This window comes from Pipistrellus hanaki, assembly GCF_964339955.1.
Source record: "Pipistrellus hanaki genome assembly, chromosome: 1".
NCBI lineage: Eukaryota > Metazoa > Chordata > Mammalia > Chiroptera > Vespertilionidae > Pipistrellus > Pipistrellus hanaki.
In genome coordinates, this window is record NC_140503.1 from 159,551,323 (window position 1) to 159,572,378 (window position 21,056).

Here is a 21,056-nt window from a genome sequence, read left to right on the forward strand (position 1 = left end):
GATGGCATTCTTCCATAGAGCAGAATATCCTTGACTCCTGTGAAAAACTTCTTGTGAAGACTAGCTCACAAGGTTACAAACCATACAAGAAAATAAAATTATTTGCCCAGTTGCTATGGCTCAGTGGTTGAGTGTTGAAGTCTGAACTAAAAGATCACAGTTTGATTCCTGTTCAGGGCACATGCCCGATTGAGGATTCAATCTCCAGTAGGGGGAGTGCAGGGGACAGTTAATCAATGATTCTCATCATTGATGTTTCTATAATATCTCTCTCTCCTTCCCTCTTTCTAAAATCAATAAAAACATATTTAAAAAAAAACACTCTTTGAAGGAGTCACATAAAGCAATGGAATGTGCACACCAAAAATTGATATAATAGTCTTACCCTGGGGTAAAATGGAGCAGTAAGAAAAACAATAAATTTGAAAAAATAAATTCATACTGGAACTGAAAATTAATTATTGAAATAAATAATGCATTGCATAAGTTGAAGAGTGGGCTAGATACATCTGAAAAAAAGAAAAACTAGTAAAATGAAATGGATTTGAAGCAATTACACAAAATACAAAGCAGAGGAACAAACAGATGGGAGATATAAATGACTATTCAAAAGGCATGGAACAAGTAACTCCAAGACATGTATTATAGGATGTCTCAATGGAGAGAAAATAAAAATGACAAAAATATATTTATTTAAAGGAACAACTGAAATTTTTGCTGCATTAAAGAAAAACATGAGTCATCCTCAGACTGAAGGAGCACAATGTGTCCCAAAAAGGATAATCACAGATCTGCATGTGGAACATCAAAGTCAAAGAGAACATTTTACAAGTTATCTGAGAAAATACAAATTACCAACAAAGGAATAACTATGGTTTATCATTGTAATACAAAATAAATAATACAATAATAAATAATAATATGAGAATAAGGTATGTTTCCTGTACTCACAACTGTAAGCCTACTTTTGCCCATCCCTATATATTGACAGGAAACCGTAAGTAATAATACTCCTCAAAAGACAATTTCAACGTGCTGAGGAAAAAAATCACTATCTATAATAATAAAAGTGCAATATGCTAATTAGACCAGACAACCTTCCTGATGAAGCCAGGGCTGCAAGGAAAGCCAGTCCCGGGTGCCAAAGGGAAGCTGGTGCGGGCAGCCAGGGGACGGAAGGCCTGCTCTTGCACAAATGTCATGCATTGGGCCTCTAGTTAACTTCTTTCACCTCAACTATCGTTCATAAGAAAGAGTGAAACTAAAATATTTTCCTACACAGTAAGTCTGAAATATTTGCCACTCAAAGACTTTTGCTGAAATAACTACTAAGTATAGAACTCAGCAATAAGAAAGCTGAACCAAGAAGGAAGGCTTGGGAAGCAAGAACCAATAGTAAGCAAAGAAATTGTTAAATATGATGGAAATTTCAATAAATACTTTGTTAAAATACTAATAATAATCTCTGATTAAGAGGATCAGAAAAAAATGGCTACAAATAAAAGTAACTCAGCAATAGCACTGAAGTTGAAACATGGAAGCTCAGAGTTCAAGTATTTAATGTCCTTATATTGTTTGGGCTTCATACGTAGAAGATGCCGGCAGCATCTATCGTGGGTTCTGCAACCAACTTGTTTAGTGCGCACCGATGTTGCCCATTGTACAACCCTGCAGGCCTGCACTATTGTATTCAAGCAACAACCACAAAGCTTAATTTAATCAGTGCTTTTTGAAAATTTATACCAGAAAAAAAAAACAGATGGAAAGAAAAACAAAAACAAAATATATATATATATATTTTTAGGATCTATTGCTCTTTAATAAACTACCCTAATATAATCAATTAATAAATAGCAAAACAGTCAAAAGATGAGTAGTGCATATTAAATTAAAATGAAACGAAAGAAGAGGAAAATTCTCCAAGGCAGATAATGCCTTAATAATGAAGAATTGGCTGTACTACTATTTATTTTCATTTCTTAGCAGGGACAATAGGTATTGTTTATATTATAAGTGACTCGACTGAGGTATAACAGGATCAATAAGATTTTTCTGTAGCACAACCAGAAATTTCATAATCATTGAATAAGACTTCATAATCTCTAATTTTAAAATCCAGTTTTCTGTCTCATTGTATAGTCTCAGTTATGAAATCTAAAAACACTAATTTAGTCCTAATTGGTTTGGCTCAGTGGATAGAGCGTCGGCCTGTAGACTCAAGGGTTCCAGATTCGATCCTGGTCAAGGGCATGTGCCTTGGTTGCAGGCACATACCGAGTAGGGAGTGTGCAGGGGCCAGCTGATCAATGTTTCTCTCTCATCAATGTTTCTAACTCTCTATCCCTCTCCCTTCCTCTCTGTAAAAAAAAAATCAATAAATATATATTTTTAAAAATAAATAAATTTTGATTTATTCTTTTATTGCTTTACATTTTTAAAATGTAAATATTTCTTCTATTTCAAGTAATTGAATTACTTTCTAGAATTCCAAAATTTTTTAGTTATATAAAGCTGATAGGTTGTCTAGTTTTAGAAGTCCTAGAGTTAATCTAGCAAAAATTTTACATATTCTAAAGAAAACAAACAAGCTGATCCTTGATTTATCCTTCCAATCTTCAATTCTTTCTTTATATTGTGAACTCTGGCTATGTATCGGTTCTAGTAATAATTAATGTCGTTTTTAAACATTCGTTTAAAATCTTGCTTGGCGTTGACTTGTATTGACATAACCTTCAAACACGTGGTATCTACAGAACGTGTGAAGTGCAATTAACAAGTTTTGCTTGAAAAAGTTTGTGTTTGGTTTGGTTTTTGTTGCAAAACTAGGGCTAAGAAGATGGCGGATGAAGAGCATATTCGGCACTGCATGCTTTACGAGTTCCAATTAGGAAGAAAAGCAAGTGAGGCTGCAAAAAACATCTGTAGTGCTCTTGGTCAAGATGCAGTTAGCGCCAGAAAATGCCAGCGTTGGTTTGAGAAATTTCGCGAGGGAAATTTTTCGTTAGATGACAAGAGTGGTCGAGGCCGTGTGTCCAATTTTGATCAAGAAGCTCTTCAAGCTCTTTTGGTGCAAAATCCTCAAATTACCCAACAAGAGCTTGCGACAACTTTAAATTGTTCACAAAAAACAATTTCCAATCAATTGCGTGCACTTGGCAAAGTCCAAAAGTTTGGAAAATGGGTTCCTCATGAGTTGACCGACAACAACCGTAATCAAAGAGTCACAATTTGCAGTTCACTCCTCTCTCGTCAAAAACGTTTGCCGTTTTTAGAGCAAATTGTTACCGGAGATGAAGAATGCGTGCTGTATGTTAATTTGAAAAGGCAGCCTCAATGGTTGGACAAAAATGAGGCTCCGCAGCCCACGCCAAAACCTGACTTGCATGCGAAAAAAGTGATGTTGTGTGTTTGGTGGAATTTTAAAGGAATTCTTCATTATGAACTTTTACCATCTACCCAAACCATTACAAGTGCAGTGTATAGTGCCCAATTGGAAAGGTTAGCCCAAGCTTTAAGAGAAAAAGAACCTGCGCTGATTAATCGGAAGGGCGTAATTCTTCACCACGATAACGCACGACCGCATACTGCAAGAATCACTGCTGAAAAACTGCGCCAGTTGGAATGGGAAGTTCTCCCTCAACCTGCATATTCTCCTGATATTGCCCCTTCCGATTACCATTTGTTTCGTTCTTTGCAAAACTTTCTTCTTGGAAAAAAATTTAATAATGAAGAATGCCTCAAAAATGCATTGACCGAATTTTTTGCATCAAAATCACAAGAATTTTACAACAGAGGGATTAAAATGCTTCCTGAGCGTTGGGCACAAGTAGTAGAAAACAACGGCAACTATATTGTTGATTAAATTTTGTTGTATTGTTTAAATAAATTCGATTTTAAAAAGTATTAGAAAACGACATTAATTATTACTAGACCTAATAATTGCTAGGGAGTATAAGAAATTTTTAGCACTCCATTTTATTTTTCTTAATATTCATAAAAGGTAAAAAAAAAAAAAAAAAAAAGGAAAACTATTAAAATGAGTTAAAACCAGTTTTCAAAAGAATTACAAAAACCTACTATATTGCAAAACAAATGACCTTACTGTGACCCCTTTACAAATGGCCAAACACAGCTCTGTAGCAGAACTCAATCAAGGACAGACGTGTAATCCATTAAAGGTGAAATAAATTTTCCCTTACAAAGTCTTTTTTTTTTCTTTTTCTTTTTTTAAACCCTCACGCAAGGACAGGTTTTTATTGATTTTCTTTAGAGAAACAGGAAGGGAGAAGGGTGGAGGAGAGGAGAGAGAGAGAGAAAAAATGTCAGTCCGCTATCAGTGCACTGGGCAATGCTCCAATCAACTGAGCCACAATGGCCAGGGCTGACTTTAATTTCTTAGAGTCAAAAACTGTTTTTGTCATTCAATGCATGTATAGATATGGATATGACTTTGGTCAAGCATTAAGAAATTTATGAGACAGCCTCAAAAACTTTTAAAAGGACTTTAACAGCATTATAACATATTTTAATTGCCTACTTTCTTTGTTAGTATCCCTTATGTTCCAAGTTTCTCACCATTATGAGCCAAGAACTTAACACAATTTCTGGCATGTCAATGCTTGACATTTTAATTAATAGCATATGCTAGAGAGAGTCTAGTAGTGACTTATAATCTATACAATGAGGACTTTCATTTCTGCATTTATTTATGAGCTTAAAACTTTGATTAGAAACTGCTATAAATCAATAAGCTTTTGTAGCAACAACAAAGACAAACATTAATAGACTTGTTTTAATATGTTGATAAATAATAAAGAGAAGTGACTGAAATTTGGCAAATATGAAGTGCCATTCCTATTAGAGAAATTGAATGTGCCATTCTGCTAGAAATAATAAACAATATAATATTGAAAGGAAGTGGCACAGCAAGTATCTGCTGACTATTAAGGGAACTCAGTGGTTGCTAGCAAATGCCAGTAAAGAATCTTCAAAATATTTTTCATTCATTTCTTTTCTGAACACTTAAGTTGGTTTAACTTTTCAACCCAAATATTCATGTTATATATTACAGTTAAATAGTTTAATTCTCTTACATGACTAATATTCTTTCTAATATTTTTTACTCATTAATCATTTTATATGTTATATAAGTGGAGGAAAGTAACACAAAGCCTGAAATCGAAAATGTGCAATTGTTTAGGTTTGTTCTGTTTTTCCCTAAATTTGACTCCATGTAATAGTCAATGTGATATGTCACATTTTTACTTATACCTTTTCTCAATTCTTCAGATTCAAAATTCACAATCTACCTTTTTTACAGGAACAAATTATGTATAGTTCTATAAAGTCAGAAAACTTTCTATTTTTATGACTGATATTTTTTCTGTTAATTTTTTAAATGTTTTGAGCATATTTAATTCTAAAACAAATTCCTAGCAAATAAAATTGAAAAACAAAGTGGCTCATTAAATCTGTAAGTTTCCACTTCCACATGATATCAAAATAGTAGTAAAGTCTGATTAGTCTTCACCTGATATTTCTTACTAGAAGAAGTTTACAGATTCCCAATCTATCAAAATATTTATTCATGCCTGGGCCATTGTTGCTCAGTGGTTGGAGTGTCAGCCCATGCACTGAAAGGGTGTGCAGAAACTAGAAACTTATGCATTGTTATTGGGAATTCTAAAAATAGAATTATCATATGATTCAGCAATTCACTTCTGGGTATATATCCAAAGAATTCAAAGCAGAGCCTCAAAAAGGTATTTGTGCAGCCAGGTTCAGCCATGTTCATAGCAGCATTATTAACAATTAGAGGCCCAGTGCATGAATTCGTGCACCGGTGAGGTCCCTCAGCCTGGCCTGCAGGATCAGGCCAAAACTGGCTCTCTGATATCTGATTCTGAAGGCTCTTGGATTGTGAGAAGGTGCAAGCCTGGCCCAGGAACCCCACCAGTGCATCATTGGGGCTGTGGAGGGATGCAGGAGATTGGCCAGCTGGGGAGGGACCACAAGAGGGCTCCAGGGTGTGTCTGGCCCATCTCACTCAGTCCCCATCAGCTGGACCCAAGCAGCAAGCTAACCTACTAGTCGGAACATCTTTCCCCTGGTGGTCAGTGCACATCATAGCAAGCGGCTGAGTGGCCTTAGCATATCATTAGCATATTACGCTTTGATTGGTTGAACGGACAACCAGACGACCAGACACTTAGCATATTAGGCTTTTAATATATAGGAAAGCCAAAAAGTGGAAGCAACCCAACAAGTGTCCATTGACAGATGAATGAATAAATCAAATGTTGTATATACATACAATGAAATATTATTCAAATTTTAGAAGAAAATTCTGACATAGTCTACAATATGGATCACATATGTCAAACACAAGGCCCGAGGGCCAAATCCAGCCCGCCAGGCCTTGCAATGTGGCCCTCACCGCGCTGTCATCACTGCACTCCGCTGTCAGTTTATGACATTGTCAGTTTATGACTGTTCAGTAAACCATTCGGCCCGCGATTTAGGCTGGATTTTAGATTTTGGCCTCTTCTCTGATTGAGTTCGACACCCCTAATATGGATGAACCTAGAAGACAGACATTATGCTAAGTGAAATAAACTAGTCATAATAGAACAAATATTGTATGATTCCACTTATATGGGGTACCTAGAAAAGCCGAATTCTCAGAGACAGAAAGTAGAATGGTGGTTGGCAGGGGTTGGAGGAGGAAGGAATGGGGAATTAGTGTAAAAAGGGTGCAGAGTACCCACTGGGGAAGATGAAAAAACTCTGCATGGTGGTTACTGTTGCACAACAATGTGAATACCCTAATGTCACATAACTGTATATTTAACCATCATTAAAATGGCAAATATTTAACACATTTTAAGAAATAAAAAGTAAACTTTTACCCCATACTAAAAACATAGCTACAGCATTTTTTAAATTGAATTTATTGAGGCTACACTGGTTAAAATTATACAGTTTTCAGGTGTACAATTCTATAATACATCATCTATATATTGTATTGTGTATTCATTACTCTAAGTCAACAACGATCAGCATTTATCGCCCTTATATTCTGCCCCATCTCTCCCCACTCTACCTCCCCCAGGCAATCACCACAGTGTTGTCCATGCCTATGAGTTTGGGTGTTTTTTTCCTCTCAAACCCTCCATTCCCTATACCCATCCCCTTCCCACCATAACTGCAACATTCTTGATATATGTTATAGGTGTGTTTTCTTTTGTTTTATATATGATATTACTGATGTGATAGCAATGGACAAATCTTCTATTCCTCTGTTCTCCTGGACATAAACTCTGCCAACTATAAAATAGTCCCAGTCTCAAAAGATGTTTGAAATAAAGAAGGTTTAAATTTGTAATCCCCAGAATACACTCTCTCAATGAAAGCTTACGTTGATCCATCACAGTTTTAAATCCTGCATACCATTCACCACCTCATCATATACATCCTATCAGCATCTTTTCTTCAAAATAGAACATGTCATTGGTTTGGGTGAAGAACTGTCCTTCTTCTAAGAATTTACAACATTGGCACTTGTAGCCTCTCTCTTCACGTTAATGTATGGATTAAAATGGGCCTGGAACCCATAGAATTAGCCATAGCTTGTGGTGATAACTTCATCAACTTCACTTTCATCATGCTTGGCTTTACTTCTTCCAAGAAACTTCTGTCTTCTAAATGTGCATTAAGGTAGTAAAAATTCAACTTTGATGCTGATTCTCTAGCTTTGCAATAAAAAATATTCAATTGTTACTTTTCCCATTAACAACTGCATAGACCCAGCACCTTTCACAAAGAGTAAATGATCACCTCTTGTTCTTCCTAATTGTTTCTCCTATGAAATGATTTCATATACTATGTTTGCATGCATGCAATGTTTACCTTTTATTTTTGCTCATTTCAATTTTTAACCACTAATAGGCACTTAGCTAATGATAATAAATGCCAGCCAGGTATAGGTGTTTAAAATGAATAGGCTATGTATAAAAGGGATTTCTGGGTTTATAGCAAAATTGACAAGTTCATGCTCACTTAAAAGCACACAAATTGAATTTAAAAGATATTAAAAAGCACTGAGTTGGGGCCAGACCAAGTGGCTCAGTTGGATGGACCATCATCTCATATACAGCAAAAGGTTGCAAGTTCGATTCCCAGTCAGGGTACATATGGATAGAGGAGAAAAACCAATTGATATTGCTCTCTCTCTCTTCCTCCCTCTCTCAAACAAATAAAAACATATCCTCAGGTGAGGATAAAAGAGGAAAAAAAGCACTGAGTTAGTAAAATAAGAAAGTTTGCAGTACAAGGGCCACCAACTTATGAATAATGCCTTATAGTAACCAACAACACATCACCAACAGGAAAATGACTGCAGATCACTACTAATTCTATTTGTTGATGGTGAGTAGGACAAAAACAATTTGCTCTGGAACATATCTCTGTTTATATCTCTGAAAGTTCTGAGCTGACTATAAATAAAGTTTTACTGAAATAGCATCACTACCACAAGAAAAATGAGTATGTGTGTGTGTGTGTTTTAACAAAACTAAAAAACAACAACAAAAAATTCTGTTGCTAGCTGCATAAAATGAACAAAAATTTGTTGACCGGCAATACTTTTAAATCTTTTTTAGCCTATAATTTTATTCTAAATTGGGTGAGATATTTGTCTGGACATGTACATTTTTATGATTTTGTACTTTCATTTTAATCAGATAGAGAGAAAGCAAATATGATTCATTAAAGTATTTGGATTACTTGAAGACTTACAGAATATACAATACATGGAAAATAAGGAATCTATATATTACAATTACAAGCATCCACTAAGTTGCAATGATCTAAGTTAAAACTAGATCTATTTCTAAATGGGAAACACAAATAAGTGGGTTAATACTATATAGTAATTAAGAGATACTCCATGCTGTTTCACAAATAAGATAAAATTGTTGACTTGTTATCAAAAGAAAAAAGAAAGAAAAAAAAATCTTTCTTGAATGTAGTAAAATGCAAATTTGTCTTCTGCCTTGCATAGTTGGTTATCAATAGGTTGAACACCCTGAGAAAACCTGTTAAAAAGGTGCATAAGGTTATCTTATGAGGAAGAAAGAGTAAAATAAAGGTGCAAGAGGGAATTTAGAAAACTGATGACTAATTACTCTGAGTTCAATTTTTGCTGATGCTTGTTTTGTAACTTGAGTAAGATTTGTATAATGTATATCTAGTTAACCACTATACAATCCCAAATAATCAGTTTTTTTCTCTACATGAAAATTTCCATGTTCCCTAGACTCACAGCTTGCAACATAATAGGAATTCAAGGGATATGCCTGAATTTATAAATAAATAAATAAATAAATAAATAAATAAATAAATAAATAAATATTTAAAACCTGGGAATATGTAAAAATAATAACTAATCTAGTAAAAAATTTAAAAATTATTCACATTTAAAAAATAACTACTAGTGTACTAGTGAATATTCCACAAAAACTGAGGGTCCACTTGGAAAATATAATCTATAATTTCTGCATTTTTCTATAGAATTATTTTGTCCCACTTATATCAGACCTGCAAAAAAAGAATTAAATGAATATGTCACAAAATTAACACTTATCATTATTTTTTAACTTCAGGATTGTGACCTTAAATTGTTGCAATAAAAATCCAGTGTGTGTTTGGGGGTGGGGGGTGTTTATTTGTCATGTATAGGTTGAACCTTATGAAAATGTAGGTAGATTTTCCTGATATCAAGAAAGCCACATGGAATCGCCAACCTAACACAATTACCTCCCACAATACAGCCACCAATCTCTAGAATTTTCTTGCTCCCCAAGTGTCCTATAAAATATAGATAATACTGAGGAAGCACGGAGAGACTTGTGTATACACAAGTGAGATAACATATAGGGTAGATAGGTTATGAGGATGGGAGTGTGGTGAGGGAATTGAAACCATCTAGAAGGTGGACATGCCAAGAGACCAAGCATTCAGGTAACCGAAAGAAGACTGGAGCATGGACAAAGCTTAAAACCTCAAAATTTTGCCTCTCTTGCATATAGCTGTCAAGGAAATGCTACTATAACATACAACCCTGTCCTCACATCACTAATAAGCACAGTTTGTAACTGAAGGTAGACACTCAATAAAGTTTGTGGGTGTTTTTATTAAAGACTGTAGGCCCAGTGCACAAAACTTGTGCATGTGCAGGGTCCCTAGCAGCTGCCAGCTGTCGGCCAGGGCCTCCCTTCACACCTGTCTTGGCATGGTGCCCCCTGCTCACCTGCTCCACCCACCTGCTGCAGTCCTATTCTCATCAGGGCCCATCAGAGCCAACAGCACCTCCACTGCAGCCTGCTGCCAGCACCACATTACTGATGCCCACCATGTTCTGCACCGCCCCCTGGTGGTCAGAGCACATCTAACTCCCAGTCCGTTGACCTCTCCCCCATGGGAACAATTTGCATGTTAGCTTTTTATTATATAGGATTCTATACATAAGGTACAAAACAAATCATTATAGAGACTCATTCATATTAGATTCTTAAAAACCCAAATATCCTTTAGTCAAGTCCAAACTGAGAAGAAAAATGGCCATATTAATATAAGAAATTAAAACCAAATTAACTTCGCCTTTAAAAAATCAAGTTTTTCATTTGTTTTTGTTAGAAATGAACTTATATGTAAAATGCTAATTTAGCAGTATATATACACACAATCAATTACATATTTCTTTTTAACTTTGTAGGTAAAAACTAAATATTGATTTTTGGGGGGACATATATAATCATTTGTTTTATAAGTGACACTACTGGCTATTAAATTTGTAACTCTTAGGAGGTTGTATGTGCTTTTTTTTTTTTTTTTTTTAAACATTTTTTTGGTGTGTGAAAACTTACCCATACACTCTCAGCTGGACTCTCCTTTAGCCAATAATCCCTATTTATAATACCGGCCAAGTAATTTAGGATAAGAGGAGCAGTCTGTGATTATGTATCTGGGGACATAAAATCAATACCATTTGATTTATTTATTGATATTGATATTTTCCAGAACTCAGAAAATCTATGGCTATTTGTGTGGCCTCTCAAACTGTAATAGTCGAAACAATACTGATATGTATAAAAAAATGGACAAGGACAAGAAGTGAAGTCTCTTAAACTTATAAAGAAAAGGGACTTCCAGTTAAGATGGTGGCATAGGTAAATGCAGTACTGGCCTCCTCCCACAACCACATCAAAATTACAACTAAACTGCAGAATAATCATCAATCAGAACTGCCTAAAACCTAGCTGAATGAAAGTTCTACAACTAGGGATTTAAAGAAGAAGCCATATTGAGACCGATAGAAAAGGCAGGGACAATGAAAGGGCTAGTCCCACACCCACATTTGGCAGGTAAAAATTGGAAGGAGTATCTTGGTTGTGGATAACCCGCCGAGGAGGAAGAAGTCCCAGCCCTACAGTAGACCTCCCAGCACAGGTTCCAGGGCCAAGGGCAAAAGTCCCCATAGCTTCTGGCTATCCAAACCAGCAGTGATTGACAGTTTGGGCACCAAAAGGAAGTTTCTCTTAAAGGACCTGGGCACAGACTTACTTGAACTCACTCTGAGCTTCAGTGCTGGAGCAATAGCTGGAAAGAAACCAGAAACATACAAGAAGAAAATGAATTTTCAGGCATCAGAGCATGTGTTGGAGGGACAGCTTTCTGTCAGACAAAAGTGCTTGTAGAGGCCATATTTCTTTTTTGAGACACTCCACAAAAGAGCCAACAAGTTGGTGACATCTGAATCTCCATCAACCTGACTCACACTGTACACCCTGCCCTGGTGATTCCCTGAAATCTTGCCCCAACCAATTTACAGGCCCACCCATTTCGAGTGGCTTTTACATACAAATGACCTCTCTTGGCGCATGCTTCAGACTTTCCTAAAATCTCTCAAACAAGAAGTATCTGTGTATCTCCTACCTCTTGCTAAGTGGCCTTCGGCCCAACACTAGCAGCAGCTGGCCTTGGTTCACAGCTTGTCTTGCCTGGGCATATTCAAGCATAACACAATTAGCAGCCATCTGCAGATTACTCTGTAACTGGTTCAGGGTGATCCCAGGCAGTGCACAGACTGGAGGCCCCAGAGTGCATACACCCAGTGGACAGCCAGATTGCAGACTACACCAGATTATAACCCTACCACCTCCACAAGTGACACACTCAGGTGAGCACCAAAGTTGGAGCAAGTCCTGCTCCATAGGATCAATTCCTGCACATCAGCTCTTCACTGTAGTCATAATTGGTCCTCATAGTCGATCACCCGGGTCAATCCCTCTCAGTGATGTCAATAGCAATAAAGGCACAACAGCAGGAGAGTGCACACAGCCCACAAAGTGGCATACCAGGAGGGCCCAGCTTGGGTGAATGGAGAGACTGTGCTATTGGACTCTACAAGATGGCCAGCAGGGGAGGCCAGTTGGGAGACACCAGGCCTGCAAGGGAGAGCAGTTGAAGGTGATCAATCCTGTAGAGGAGGGAAGTTAGGGGTGACCAGGCTGGCAGAGGAGGGAAGTTGGGGGCAAACAGACTCACAGGGGAGCAGTTAGACATCAATCAGGCTGGCATGGGAGTGGTTAGGGGTTGATCAGGCTGGCAGCAGAAGCAGTTAGGGGCAATCGGGAATGCAGGCAGGTGAGCAGTTGGGAGCCAGCAGTCCTGGATTGTGAAAGGGATGTCTGACTTCCCATTTGGACCTGATCCCAGGCAGTTTAACATCCCTCGAGGGGTCCCAGATTGGAGAGGGTGCGGGCTAGGCTGAGGGACACCTACCCTGTGCACAAATTTCGTGCACCGGGCCTCTAGTCTATCAATAATTGAGTATAAAAAACAAAATAAACAAGCAGAACAGAAACAGATGCCTACATACAGAAAACATTTTCACAGTTGTCAGATGGGAGGGAATTGGGGAGATCTGGCTGTAAAGGTGAAGAAATTAAGTACAAATTGGTTGTTAAAAAATAGTCACGGGGATGTAAACTATAGCATAGGAAACCCATATATATATATATATATATATATATATATATATATATATATATACATATATATATACATATATATATGTGTGTGTATATATATATATATATATATATATATATATATATATATATATATATATATATGTATATATATATAAAGCCAGGGACCATTACAACTGAAACAACCAGATAGACAACCTAACAGGCTATCAGGGGGGTTAGTGAGGGATGACCAAATGACCAAACAGCAGGAGGGGTGACAAGACCAACAGTTGGGGCAGTTAGGGGCAACCAGGCCAGCAGAGAGGGGCAGTTAGGGGTGACCAGGCTGGCAGAGGGGGGCTGTTAGGGGCAACCAGGGGTGGCAGTGAGGGGCAACCAGGCCAGCAGGGGGGGGGTAGTGAGGGGTGATCAGGCCAGCAGGAAGGAAGAGAGGGGCTACCAGACCAGCAGGGGGTCCAGTTGGGAGTGACCAGGCTGGCCGGGGGGTGAGTTAGGGGCAACAAGGACAGCGGAGGGAAGGGAGTTGGGGATGACCAGTCCTGGAGGGGGGTGGGAATTATAGGTGACCAGGCCAGCAGTGGGGGCAGAGAGGGGCAATCAAGTCAGCAGCTAGAGGTAGTTAGGGGTAATCAGGCAGGCAGAGGGGACAGTGAGGCATGATCAGGCTGGCAGGCAGAGGCAGTTAGGAGTGATCAGGCTGGCAGAGGGGCTGTTAGGGGTAATTAGGCAGGCAGACAGGTGAGCAGTTAGGAGCCAGTGGTCTAGGATTGTGAGAGAAATGTCCAACTGCCGAAAGTTGGACATCCCCTGAGGGTTTCCAATTGGAGAGGGTGCAAGCTGGACTAAGGGATCCTCCCCCCACCCTTCCCATGCACAAATTTCATACACCAGGCCTCTAGAATCAACAATAATATTCTAATAACTATGTATGGTTCCATCTGGGTACAAGTTTTATTGAAATGATCACTTAAAAAATTGTACACCTGAAATGAATATAATATTGCATATCACTTATAATTAAAAAATAAAAACTGATTTTAAAAATAAAATTGCCGAAGCCGGTTTGGCTCAGTGGTAGAGCGTCGGTCTGCGGACTGAAAGGTCCCAGGTTCGATTCCGGGCAAGGGCATGTACATTGGTTGTGGGCACATCCCCCGTAGGGGGTGTGCAAGAGGCAGCTGGTCGATGTTTCTCTCTCATCGATGTTTCTAGCTCTCTATCTCTCTCCCTTCCTCTCTGTAAAAAAATCAATAAAATATATTTTTAAAAAATAAAATAAAATAAACTATAAAAAATAATCTCACAAAGAAAAATTTAGATTGTGAAGTAATAATAAACCACGAAGAGTAGTAATATGTCATTTTCCAAGACCCCTTCTTCAATCCAAATGGGGTTTTTTTGTATTAAAGAACCTAAAACATAGTTAGATTTGTTTCTGTTTAAGTACAGAAACTGTCATCATTATCCCTTGTCAGATGGACAAGTAACTTAGGCAAAATGAAAGTGGTATCTCTCTCTCTGTTTATCTAGAAAAATGATTCCTGCTCCTTATGTGGGCATTGACCACAGGGAAAACAGCGAAGGAAGATCCTGTCATAGTCTATAATGGACTAGCAAACATTAAAAGTCAAGGCATGAAATCCCTTGGTTGAGAGGTTAGGTAATTTAATTGGTAGATACCAAGGATAAAAATTAATCCCTCGGGAACTTTTATATCATCTGTCAATCCAGTCCGAGCATGTTTTCCATCTTGCTAATTTACAAAACGGGTTAGGCCCTCTAAAGAAAAACATTTGAAAGTAGCTCTTCAACAAAAGTTATTTTTAAAAAATATTGACTTTTTTCATTACAGGAAGAGAAAAATAATTATAGTTTGACAATGAGAAAAAGAAGCTCTGAAATTAAGGCAGAGCCAGAATGCCTTTTCACATAGAAAATTAATTTTGCATGTTCATTGAACATAGTTTAGATAGTGCTCCCACTGAGTAAATATGAATTGAGTGTACCCGGGAAATTTCAGGCCTCCCAGCTTCAGACGGAGGGTGAAATCTCTCTAGTGCTTCTCCTTTACCCTAGAGGTCTCCTAATTAATGGCTCATGAGGATTAACTATTCCAATCTATCAGAGGCCTCTCTAGGAAGAGTGATGTGCTATTTGATATCTAAGATCAATACGACTAACAATCAAAGATTATTTTAGAATTGCTGTTCTGTATTAAACAAGGAGTACAAGATCCTCTGTATCTATGAGGCAGTCTACATAAGACTTGGCAAAGAGAAAACAATGCACAGGGGGGAAAAATCACCTGTTTTTTCCAAATAGATATTTACCTTTATGACCCTTGGTAAACACCGCTATCTGTGAGAAGTGAATTTAATCCCAGGATAGTGAGTACCATGAAACAATCAGAAGAGAAATGAGGGTCAAAACACATAGACCCAAAAATAGACATACACAAATATACCAATGTTTGTTTGTTTTTAATTAATGAACATTGCATTCATTCTTACCCAAGTTCGTTGTGTTTTTAAGGATAATATTTACTGTTTAAAATTGAATCATGAATAAAAGGGTTTATTTTAAGACAATATCATATTTAAGAGCCCAAAATTTATATAAATCTGTCATGTTATTTTTTCTTCCTAAAACCCTTTAACAGCATCCAATTTCTCATGGAATGTACAATTTTAGCAATGGCCTGCCACCTCTTTAGTGATCTGACCCCATTTATCACTGTAGTCTCATATCCTACAATTTCTCTATGTAGTCTCAAGGACATTTATCAGAATTATTTTTCATCATATCTAACATGCCTTCAAATTATAAGGTGCTGCATTGGAAAACAACTAAGAAATAAAAATGTTGACCACTACACTTGTATACTACTGATTTTAAGGTACATCTCAATTTCAAAAATATTAAAATATGAAAAAAATGAATGGCTTAAAAATGTATGAGATGTAATAATTGTTGAGTAGATACAATGGATATTTATAAAATATGTGTAAGATATGAGGAATAACACCACAGTGAATTGAACTGCCATATTTTAACACATTCCTACCATCATTCCTCTGTGCTCCCATTTAAGGGAATACTATCTTGAATTTTTTTTTTTTAAATCATCCCCTGCTTTTTTCATTTTACCACATATGTTTGTATCTCTAAAAAGTATGTTGTTTGGGCATTATAGAGATAGATCCAAGATGGCTGCTCGGGTAGGCAACTAGCCGCAGCCGCACACAACAATTTTAATAAAATACAACTAAAATATAAAATGGACATTACCCAGAACTACAGGAAAGTCGACTGACTGGAAATCCTACAACAAGAAGCAAGGAGAAAACCAGAAGGAAGCACGGAGGAGCTGTAAAAGCCTAAGGTACGGAGACACGCGGCGGGCGCGAAGAGGACGGAGCCGGAGAGGAGGGAGGCCGAGTGCCTGGCGGGCGTTCCCTAGCGGAAAGGAGATAAACACTCGGACTGTGCTGGGCCCCCAACTGCTCTGAACCCCCGTTCTGGGCCAGACCCCCGGGACTCAGGCTCAGCCATAGGGAGCTGGGCTGTAAGGCGGAACCCCGGGGTAGCGGAGAAAGGAGGTCCCGGAGGCGCGCACATAGCGCGCAGAGAAGGGTCGGTCGGCTGTGCCGCGGGATTGCCCTGACGGGAAGGAGACTGGGGCTCCAGACTGCTGTGAACGCCACCTCCAACTCCACTTCCAACTGAACTGAACCCCAATACCGGGCTCATTGTGGGACAGCATAGACTGTTTGGCAGCAGGCGAAAATCGAGCAGGCACCTTTCTCTCAGAGGTGCCGGCAGCGAGCACTGAAGGACCCGCATAGGGCGGGGCTGACGGAAGCCAAAGCTGCAGGCTCCACCCTGAAACCCCGTCCCATCTGTAACTGCGAAATGCGACAACAAAACAGATCACAAACGAAAGAAATGGAGGACAAAAAGCGTCTGGATATAGAGTTCAAATCTACGCTTATAAGGTTTTTCAAGAATTTCCTAGAAAAGATGGATAAGGCCTATGAGGATATGAAAAGAGATCAACTAGAATTAATAAGGAGTCAACAAGAAATGATAAGGGATCAACAAGAAATAAAGAATACATTGTCTGAAATAAAAAATATTCTACAGAGTCCTAAAAACAGAAGGGAAGATCGCAAGAATCAAGTCAAAGATTTGGAACATAAAGAGCCAGAAGACACTCCTCCACAGAACCTAGAAGGCAAGAGAATCCAGAAAATTGAAGATAATGTAAGAAACCTCTGGGACAACTTCAAGCGAACCAACATCAGAATTATGGGGGTTCCAGAAGATGAGAGAGAGCAAGATATCGAAAACATACTGAAAGAAATAGTGACAGAAAACTTCCCCCACCTGGTGAAAGAATTTGACTTACAAGTCCAGGAAGCGCACAGAACTCCAAACAAAAGGAATCCAAAGAGGACCACACCGAGACACATCATTATTAAAATTCCAAGAGCAAAAGATAAAGAGAGAATATTAAAAGAAGCAAGAGCAAAGAAGGTAGTAACTTATAAAGGAGCACCTATACGATTGTCAGCTGACTTCTCAACAGAAACCATGCAGGCCAGAAGGGAATGGCAAGAAATATTCAAGGTGATGAATAGCAAGAACCTACAGCCAAAAATAAGCTACCCAGCAAAGCTATCATTCAGAATCGAAGGCCAGATAAAGAGCTTCACTAATAAAAAAAAGCTAAAGGAGTTCATCACCACCAAACCAGAATTATATGAATTGCTGAAGGGGGTTCTTTCAGAAGAGAAAGTAAACAAAGATAAAAATTATGAACAACAAATACGTAATTATCAACAAGTGAATCTAAAAACCAAGGAAATTAAAAAAATCTGATGAACAATATTAACTGTTGAATATAATAGAATCAGAGGTATGGAAGGGGAGTGAACTGACGATTCTTGGGGAAAAGGGGAGAGGGGGGCGTGGGAAGAGACTGAACATAAACTGTGCACCTATGGATGAGGACAATGGGGAGAGGGGAAAGGGCAGAGGGTGGGGTGGGAACCTGGTGGAGGAGAGCAATGGTGGTGGGGGGGGGGGAAGGAACATTTGTAATAATTTGAAAAATAAAAACTTATTAAAAAAATAAATAAATAAATAAATAAAAATAAAAAGTATGTTGTTTGTTTTAGCATATTCTGAATTTTACACAAATGTGTTCTTTACATATTCTAAAATGTATGCATTTTGCTCAATATAATCTTTCTGAGATTCCACCATATTAGCATTATAACGCATTTATTTTTACATAATTCCTATACATATTCCATTACCTATATTTAGCACAGGGTTTCTATCTGTTCTACTGGCACTGCTGATGTGCGGATGGTGAACATTTGGATGCTTGCTTTTTGTGTGTGCCATTACACACATGCGGCCATGAGCACCCTTCCTCTGGTCTCCCAGAGCAAATGTTACAGGAGTTTCTCTAGGGAACATATCCAGGAGTGAAATGGTTGTATCTAAACTGAGGCTGAACAAATGTGATTTTACAAGATAATAGCAAATTATTTTCCAAAATATTTGCAGCATGTAAATATTCCAGTTCCACTTCCAGTTAGTTTTTTTTTTTTAATATATTTTATTGATTTTGTACAGAGAGGGAGAGAGATAGAGTTAGAAACATTGATGAGAGAGAGTCATCGATCAGCTGCCTCTTGCACACCCCCTACTGGGGATATGCCCGCAACCAAGGTACATGCCCTCGACCCGAATCGAACCCGGGACCCTTCAGTCCCCAAGCCGACACTCTGTCCATTGAGCCAAACGGGTTTCCGTTCCAGTTAGTTCCTAAGGTATCTGATTTTCCCTACCATCAAAAACAACAGTCAACTCTCAAGCCATCTCTTCAACAAAGTATGCACCTTGACAGTGAATGGTAGAGATTTTGAAGCCAGACTACTCTAGATTGCTATGAAGATTAGGTGATACATCTAACATGTTAATACTGATTCCTTAGACATATTAAGCAAAAACTAATTGTTAGGTGGTGTTATATTGAATTACTTACAGAATCCTGAAAATACTGAGATTGTGGCATATTGTATCTTGGTGTATTTGCACATATGACTCCCTGATACTGAAATGTCCTTCCCCTAGATCCTCCATCTAAACTTAATTCTTCAAGAGCAGTTCTGTACTTCGTCCTCAGATACATGCAGAATTGGTCATTCTTATTTAGGGCCACCACTGCCTCTACTATATGACCTATCACATTGCATTCCAGTCATTTACTTACTTTTCTTCTTATTTACTACAATTTCAGTTATTTTGCAGCTATACTCTTTTGTTTTTAATCCTTATTTCTTGGTCTTAGGAGCTCCTTAGTAAATGTTTAATAAATAAATGGATGAATAGATGAATGAATAGTTTACAAACAAGTGCAACATCAGTAATACCCACCCACAAACAATTACTTATTTAGCTTTGCAAATTCAACTGGAATACAAAGAATTAAAATGTGTATACCACCATGTTCTCCTAACAGAATCTTCTTAAAGGAATTCAATTTTTTAAACATCTGAAGATAGAAGGATCTTTAACTGTGACCTTTTTTATCTTTTACAACCATAAGAATCTTTTCTCTAATCAACCTTGTAAATTAATATTCTCTTTTCTATGAGAATTTCATTCCACAGCACAACTGACAAAAAATTCCCAGAGCATTGGAGCACAAAGTCATTTTATGGATATACTTCTTCTTCCTCCAGTTTTAGTCTTTAAGTTGATTTTTTAAAATTAAAACCTTGGTTTCTTTTTTGGTTTTGTTTGTTTTTTTAAGATTTAGAATGAAGAGTTGATTAGCTGCTCAGATGTTAATACCTGTGAACCTTATGCAAGCAATTAAAAAAAGTCCACTACTTCTTCATAGGAGTGCCTTCTGTCTGCTACTTCCCCATCATCTAGTCTTGGTGTGATCAGCTCTCATTCACACCAGATAGCTCCAATTATTAGACTACTAGAGGCCTTCGTGCATTCAGGGGTGTCCCTCAGCCCAGCCTGCGCCTTCTCACAGCCAGGGAGCTTTCAGGGGATGTCTGACTGTGGGAGGCAACAAAGCAGGCTGATCAGGGAATGGTGCTAGCTAGTGGCTGCTCCCACCCCTCCACTGCCACTGGTCACTGCAGCCCCTCTGCCCACTGGCATGTGCCTTGGCTGGCCCCATGCTGACTGGTCATTTCTCTGTTTGGTCAATTTGCATGTTATGCTTTTATTATATAGGATTACATTTTATAATATGACAAGCATTCCTACCTAGTGTTCCCACCTAAATGGCCTATGTTTTTTATATTGGTATTGGGCAGTGAGGCCAAACAACGCAAAGCATTTTTTTCCTAATTGTGACTACATCCTTTAACAGTTTTTCACATGACATAGAATTAAGTTTATCTGGTTGACTAGTGTTTAAAATATAGCACCTGAATTGAACACAATAGCCTACATATGACATGAAAAGTTTACAGTAGATTATCACTTATGCATCTATTCTTCACTTTTACAACCATGTCCTACTACATCCCTTGTTGTATTGTACATTTGCATTAATGGACCTTAAGGATATATTTGATATTGAGAGGTAGCCATTATATATTATTAACAGACACTGAGTTTTTTCACACAAATTTATTTTTATTAAATTCATCTCTTTAATTTTTACATCATCACTGCCAGTTCAATAATAAGAGTTTTTAATTCATAAAGTTCTTTAAGGAGATGCCTGACAGACAATGTCATTTATGTCCTCAGAGCTTGCCACAATGTCTGGTAATAATAAGTGTTCAATAAATTGAATGAATTAATTTTTGAAAGAATGAACATTCTTTAATTTAAAAGTCAGGTTAAAGACCAGGCTTATCTACTTTCTTTAAACATTTTCACTTTTTCCTATTTTCCTGTCTTATAAAATCATTCTTTCATATTACCTGAATTCTAAACCTTGGAGTCATTTTAGAT